The sequence below is a fragment of the Oenanthe melanoleuca genome, chromosome 8 (assembly GCF_029582105.1).
Source record: "Oenanthe melanoleuca isolate GR-GAL-2019-014 chromosome 8, OMel1.0, whole genome shotgun sequence".
Classification (NCBI taxonomy): domain Eukaryota; kingdom Metazoa; phylum Chordata; class Aves; order Passeriformes; family Muscicapidae; genus Oenanthe; species Oenanthe melanoleuca.
In genome coordinates, this window is record NC_079342.1 from 1,406,457 (window position 1) to 1,414,350 (window position 7,894).

Sequence of the window (7,894 nt, forward strand, 5' to 3'; positions counted from 1 at the left end):
ATCAGGATCGGACAGCTCCCTCAGCAGGCGGCAGGGAGGCGCCTCCTCTCCTTCCCAACTTTTACCTTGGGATCCCGCAGAGGGCAGGGACAGCAGCTGAGGCTGCCCCTGGATCCCTGGCAGGGTCCCAGGCCAGGCTGGATGGGTTTGGAGCAGCCTGGGACAGTGGGAGGTGTCCCTGCCATGGCAGAGTTTGGAGTTAAACCAAACCATTCCATGATTTTTTAAAGTACCAACCCCACAGAGATGATGCACAGGGATCAGTTCAAGCTCAGGAAGATTTTTGGGATTCATTGTTGACTCTCACCAGCCCAGGTGATGCTTTTCCTCATTTCCCTGTGACTTGTGATCATTTCTGTCCCACTGTGGTGCAAGATTCCCAATTCCCAGTCCTCCAGCCAAAAAGCTGCCTGGAGAGAGGAAGAGTATTCCTGATATTCCTGACTGATATATTCCTGACTTTCCTTTCTGGAAAGTAAAAAAGGATCAAACCTGAGCATGTGGATCCTGTGGGGATTTGTTTTCTCTACTAGAAAAAAAACTAAAGCAATGTTTGTGGGAGAGAGGCTGGGGGAAAAGTCCAACTTCCTAAAATAGGAAAACTGTTGCACTCATTTCATTTTTTCTCCTGAGGAGACTGAGAGGAAAAAAAAAATAAGCTGGCAGATGTCTGTGGTTGTGCTGAATGCACTCAGATCCTTGAGTGATAAATGTGACAGGAGAGCTGGAACAGGAGAGGATAAATGGATTTGGTGAGGTCCTGTCAAAGGATCCATTTCCCATTAGAACAGGAAGGGAGCAGCAGGAAATGTGTTTGTAATGAGAATGGCTGATATAAAGAAAGGGGGTCCTGATTCCTGTGCCCTCCCCCACCCCCAAGGCAGCCTCAGAACCTCCACTGAGACCATTTTGGGGTATTTTCCACAGTTTTCTGGGTTTACTCTGGAGTTGGTTCCCTCCCCCCTCCAAAATCTCCCTTTTCAGGGAGGATCAGGAGATTCTTTTTGCTGCCCACACCAAGCAAAGCCAGCCAGGGACTCCCCACAGGATTTTTTCCCCTCTGTGCCCTCAGTTCATCAAACCCAAATGTCTTTGTCATCTTCTCTCCTCTTCCATGAAGATCTTGGTGCCAGGAGAAGGGATTCAGGTGAGAACTGAGGGAGGATTGTTGGGAGATTACCACGACAGGGTGGAAACAGGGAAAGGAAACAAATCCTCTGGATACTGTAGGAGATCTGTGAATTAATTAATTAATTGGGCAGAATTAATGGATGTTTGTGCTCCCTTCTCTGTCATTCCAGCTGAAGGAGCTGAAGGAGCTCATGGGAATGAAGTAAATGGGAATTAAATGGGATATAACAGATGCTGGTATCAGGCAATGGAATTTCTCCTGCCCATTTCATACCAGGAGTAGAATTGCTGGTTTTGACATGGAGAGGAAGAGAGAAGCTGAGCAAGGAGGGAAGAAGTGCAGGGCAGCCATTCCATCCCTCCTTTGCTTCCTGGAGCTTTATTAGGGATTTATTTGGGAGAAGTGTGTGCAGCAGCAGCTGTGCAGTGAAGGATGTGCTTCCTCCCCCTCCAAAAATCCCTTTGGGAGGCATTGATGAGGTTTTTCCCTCTCAGGAGTGGCTGAGGAGGCTGCTGTGGATTCCCAAATCCTGCATGGAAATGGGAAAACCAGCTCCCCTCCAACAGGGTGGCTTTCCTAAAAAAAGGCTAACCAGCTTTCCTAGGAAAAGGGCAGGAGCTTCTGCAGCCACTGAAGCTTTTTATCACTTTGAAAATGCTGGGCAGCTTTTAAAGGCAGACATTTCCCTGGAGCAATGCCAGGGCTGGAATGGAACCACTGGAATTTCTCATCCATAAAGCAGCAGGCAGGTGCAGGAGATGGGAAGCAGGAAGGATTTGTCATAGTCCCAAAACAATGAGGGTAATTCCATGGATGATTTCTCCTGGAACAAACCAGGAAACCCAAATATTTTGGTTAAAGGCAACAGCAAGGAACGTTGCAGCACTTCCTGGGATGTGAGGCTGAGATCTCAGATTCCCAGTTTTCTCTGCAGCCTGGGCTTTAGGAGGGAGGATGGGCTCCAATCCTTAGCCATGGGCATCATCCCTGACAGAGGTGGGAAGTGCTGGATGCTCTGGAAAAACACATGGAGCAGAGCAGACAAAATACCAGCAGGAAGGTGGATTAGGATTATGTTGTGCCTGCTTTGGAAAAGCTGGATGTTCCCACTGCCTCAGCTTTCCTGGCAGCCCCAAAGGTGCCACCAAGGGATCAGGTGTTGGTTTAGCAGGAAGGACAGGAAAAGTTGGATTTTCCAGGCAAGGAACTGAGAAAGGAAGAAGCTTCTGTCACTTTTCCCCTGTGCTGCAGCTTCCCTGGATCAGCACAAGCTCCTCACTCCTCTTCCTCCCCCTCACACCAGCCTGGCAGACACGGAGCTGACTCATCCCACCGAGTTCTTTGGGAGCATCCCAATCCCTGGGAGGGTGCAGGAGGAGCTGTGGGTCAGGCCTGAGAGCTGCTGGGGAATATTCTCCTCTCTGCTGCCAGCCCTGAACCCACAGCTTGTCCCCAGCCCAGTTTATCCAACTGGAGGAGGATTTGTGTCTGGAAGTTGATGAATTCTGGGGAAAAAATAGCCACTGACAAGATTATTCATCCTGCAAAGCAGCCAAGGCTGGAAGGTCCTTGGATTTGATGAAGGAAGCAGCTAAAATTGTGTCTAAATAAATACAAGTAACACATGAACAGATATAAGAAGTCCTGACATTAAAGCTTGGATTCCTTATGGAATAGGATGCTGGGATGGTTTGGGTTGGGAGGGACCTCAGGGATTATCCAGGTCCCCCTCCATGGGCAGGGACACCTTCCACTATCCCAGGTTGCTGCAGCCTGGCCCTGGACATTTCCAGGGATAGGAAATCTGTGCCAGAGCCTGCCCACCCTCACAGGGAGAGTCTGGGAAGTGCCCAGGGAAGGGATTTTCCTCTCTGTGAAGAGCTCAGTTAATTAACATCAGCTCCCTAAAACCACACCAAAGCAGTGGCCATAGAGATTTTAGCACCTAATCCAAGGACTGGGTTTTTTTGAGTGGGGAAAAGGATCTCAAATTGGCAGGCAAGTTTCCACTATCTTTTTGCCTAAAAAAACAACAAAAACCAAAAAAACACAAACAAACAAACAAACAAACAAACAAAAAGAACAACCAAAAAACCCAAAACAAACAGAGCAGATTTTTAAACCAACAAGAAACCTTTCTGTGTTTTAGCCTGGCAACCCTGGCTTGTATTTCTGGGTGCTGTCACCACTGAAACAGTCTGGGCAGGTGACACAAAGCAGGGCTTGCAGGGAAATAATCTTCAGATCTCCTGAATTTCCATCTGTGCAGTTTTAACTTTCCTATTTCAGCCAGAGAGGCCACAGAGCTGGAGGGGCTCAGAGCAATCTCTCCCAGCTCCAGACAGGGAATTGGACTGCAGTCCTCACAGGGATGAGGGCAGGGCTCCTACTCCAACATCTATCTCCACATCCAGCTGAGGGGAAAAAGAGAAGAAGGCTCCCACAGTTATAAAATCACAGAATCCTGGAATCATTAATCTTGGAAAAGCCCTCTGAGACCATCAATTATTTCCCAGCACTGCCAAGGTCACCACTGCCCCATATCCCCAGGTGCCACATCCACTTTTTTAAATCCCTCCAGGCATGGAGACTCCACCCCCGCCCAGGGCAGCTCTGCCAGGGCTGGACAACCTTTCCATGAAGAAATTTTCCATGATATCCAAACTGAACCTTCCCTGGAGTAGCTCAAAGCCCTTTTCTGCTCCTGTCCCTGTTCCCAGATCCCAAATCTCCCCAGTGTCCCCTCCTGGCAGGGAGTTGTGCAGAGCCAGAAATTCCCCCTGAGCCTCCTTTTCTCCAGCCTGAGCCCCTTCCCATCTCCTCAGGGATTCTCCAGCCCCTTCCCATCCCCTCAGGGATTCTCCAGCCCCTTCCCATCTCCTCAGGGATTCTCCAGCCCCTTCCCATCCCCTCAGGGATTCTCCAGCCCCTTCCCAGCTCACTCAGCCTCTCCTGGAGCTCCAGACCCTTCCCAAGACAAGCAGCAACCTAAAACAATTTTTTTACTTTCAGAGCACATTCAAAATGCTGTTGACTGAAAACAAAAAGAAACATCCTCCACTTCAGCCAGAGCCGTTGGAAGGAATCTCTGGAGCCATCTCTGCTCCAGGCAGGAGCTGTTCCCAGGGTGTGGGGGATGAAATGGGGAGCAGGGCTGGGTCCATCCCTGTCCCTGCTGGTCCCTGTGCTGAGGAGGGAGGTGGTGCTCTCCCAGCTGCAGTTCTCCTCACCATCCAGCTGGAGTTCTGATCATCCAGCAGCAGTTCTGAGGATCCAGCTGAAGTTTTCTGATAATCCAGCTGCAGTTCTGATAATCCAGCTGCAGTTCTGAGGATCCAGCTGAAGTTTTCTGATAATCCAGCTGCAGTTCTGATGATCCAGCTGCAGTTCTGAGGATCCAGCTGGAGTTTTCTGATGATCCAGCTGGAGTTCTGATAATCCAGCTGCAGTTCTGATGATCCAGCTGCAGTTCTGAGGATCCAGCTGGAGTTTTCTGATGATCCAGCTGGAGTTCTGATAATCCAGCTGCAGTTCTGATGATCCAGCTGCAGTTCTGAGGATCCAGCTGGAGTTTTCTGATGATCCAGCTGCAGTTCTGATAATCCAGCTGCAGTTCTGAGGATCCAGCTGCAGTTCTCCTGGCCACCCAGCTGGAGCAGAGGGATTCCAAGCTGTTCCTGCAAACAGCAGGTCTCTGACGAGCTCCTGACATTCAGCAGGCACAAGACCAAACAATTCTTTCCCTGCCAGATCTTTAATCATCGTTGGAAGCTCAAGATGAGGCTCTGAGTGCTCCTTTGCAGCCTGAGCTGGGTCTCCTGCCCACCTGTGTGTCCTGGATGGATTTGGGAGAGCTAACAGAGCTGTTCCTTGGCTTTCCCATCACATCCATTCACAGAATTATAAAACCCCATTCACAGAATTCACAGAATTCTAAAATCCCACCACAGTTTGGATTTGGATGGAGATTAAAGCCCATCTCATCCACCCAAAGCTCAGGACACCTTCCCCCAGCCCAGGCTGCTCCTTCCCCTTTGCCAGGTGCTGGATCCATGTGGAAATTGCTTTCTTTGCTGGGAAAGCTCTGGGGAAGTAGCTTTGTGTAGGTTTGTGTTTGTCACCCATCCCTAACTGTGTAGCTGGAATAGAAGTGTGTGAAGGGTTTGGAATATGGGAGTTTTAGAATATATTAATGGGTATGGGACAAGATGGAGGTTCTTGGGCATTGTCACTTCCCTCCTTCTTCTTCATGATTTCAAATAGTAGTTTTTAGTGAGATAGAAAATCCCACAGTGTGGGTCACAAGTGTTCAGTTATTGGGTCAAAAATATAAATAATAGAAATGGTAGTTTTTAATTAAATAGTTAGCCTTTTAAAGACCTTGTAACTAGCTAAATCTATCTCAATTTTCTTGCTTTTAACTTGTTAACTAGAAATGTTGCAGAATTCTCTGTACTTTAGATAAGATTTAATAAACAACCAAGTCAAACAAAAAATCCATCTCTCAAGCATTCAGTCCTGACTCTGAGTAAAAGCTAAAAAAAAATAAAAGCTAACCACTGTCATGATTCCAGGAGCCATCAGGGCTGTTGTGCAGCTTCCTGGGGAGAGCTCTGAGTGCCCAGCCCTGCTCTGCTGCTGACAGCTCTGGAACAAGCACAGTCATTAATTAACAAGAGGCCCCCACAGACAATTCCCGTTTTCTGTTTGGGATCATTAGTGAGCACAATGGCACCTGCCAAACCCTCCTGCTTTTCCAGCCACAGGGGTGCTGGGGCTTCCCAGTTTGGCTCTTCCTGAAAGGAATTTCAGTTTTTTGGGTCCTTTTGATGTTGCTGTGTGCCAGTGCTGCAGTGTCCTGTCAACAGCAGGATCTGGGCACTGGGGCTGGTGCTGAAATCCCAGTGTTTTACTGGGAAAAACCTGGATGCACACCCCAAACAGATTTAATTCAAAACTTGAGACAAGTTGCTTTCCCAGCAGAGGGAAGATTGGAAGAATGGGATCCTTCCTCTTGAAGATATTCCCACAAGAAACCTGCATTTTAATTCCCTTTTCTCCAACAGGGAACACAAATCTGGAATATCCATGACAAAATCATGGCCTGGGTAAGGATTTGAAGGATGTACTGATCCCTGTTGTGCATTTAAACCAGGGAATCATGGAATGGCCTGGGCTGGAAGGGACCTTAAAGATGATCAAGTTCCAAATCCCTGGCAAGGGAATATTTTGCTGCTTCAAACATCAATTCCAGATTAAAAATTTAAAAACAAAAAAAAAAAGGAGGGGGGAATTTAACAGTAGCTGCAAATAACATGGAAAAGGGAAAATGATACATTTGATTAAGTCTCTTACATAAAACACTGCACTCCTGAATGCCCTTCAGAATGAATCTGCAGGACCTTAATTTTACTTCAGAAGCTGCACACAGTTCCTAAAATTGCTTTTTTCAAACTGAGAAGACCTATCCTGGTAAACGTGAGGCCACAGCCAAAAAATCCCATTTCTCTGCAAAATGCCCAGATTCCCTGGAATTGGCACAAGATTGTTTGTGGCACAGGAACATTTCTGAGAAGCAGCAACATTTTCCCTGTGAAGGAAACAGAAACTGCTGGGTCACTGCTGGGGCTGCTCTTGGGATGCTCCCAAATGCAATCCCAAAGGGTTTTCCTCCCCAGAGAAGTGAATCCCTTTGGATGTGCCAGGAGTGGAGAGACCCCTCAGAGCAGAGCTGGGGGTGATGATCACCACTTGAAACCCGTTTTTCCCCCATGCCATGACCCTGTTCCCTACTTTCTCCCTGTTCCTGGCTCCTTTCCCAGCTCTCCTGCCAAGGGACTGGAGCCTGGGAGAGGCAGCAAGTAAAAATTCCCTGCTCCAGACATTCTCAAGGACAAAAATTCCAGGGCTTTTCCTGGAACAAAGCCCCTTGCAGCCCTCCCAGGGTGACACCTGTGTCCCTTACAGGGACAGTTCTTCCTGTGGCTCTGACAAACTTCCTTACCTTCCAAAACCCCCAGGCACTGCCCATTCCATGTCAGCCAGGAATAACCAAGGAGATTTTGCTCCTGTGGCTGCAAACACAGCCATCCCTCACGTCCTGGGAGCTGAGGGGAAAAATAAGGATGGAAAATAACTGGCCCCGGCTCCCAGTTTCCCCGGCTCCCATTCTCCCTCCCCGAGGCAGCCGCTGCCCGAGGGAGCGGCCGGAGCCGTAACCCGAGCCAGAGGCAGCAGATGGAGCATTCAGGATATGCAGATTTTGGCTTTCCGTGGGAGCACGGAGAGGTGAGGAGCAGGATCGGATGTCCCTCCCATCAGGATGGAAATGCCAGCTTCAGGAATTATTTGTGTTGCTGTGGCCTGGCCCGTGCTGTGGGTCAGGAGCTGGATTTGCAGCATCCTCAGGAACACCGGGATTGCAGATGTGGGCAGGAACAGATCCAACCCTTGGTTCTGCACTGATCACAGCCCAAATCTTCTCTTTTTGCTGAAGCAGCTCCGATTTTCTCTATTTCTGCAGGACTTTTGCAGAGGGGATCCAGTGGTTTTCCTGAGGAGCACCACCTGCTCTGGCCATTGGGAAAACCATGGGATGGCACTGGGAGGACAGGCTGGGCTCCCAAAGGGAGTGAAACCTGGGAATCTGCCAGTGTCCATTGAGGAGAGACCTCCTGCACATCTCCTAATTCTGAATTTTCCCATGTTCCCAGGAAATCCCTCTCTGGTCTCTCAGCTGATCATTCCCATGGCTAAGCTCCC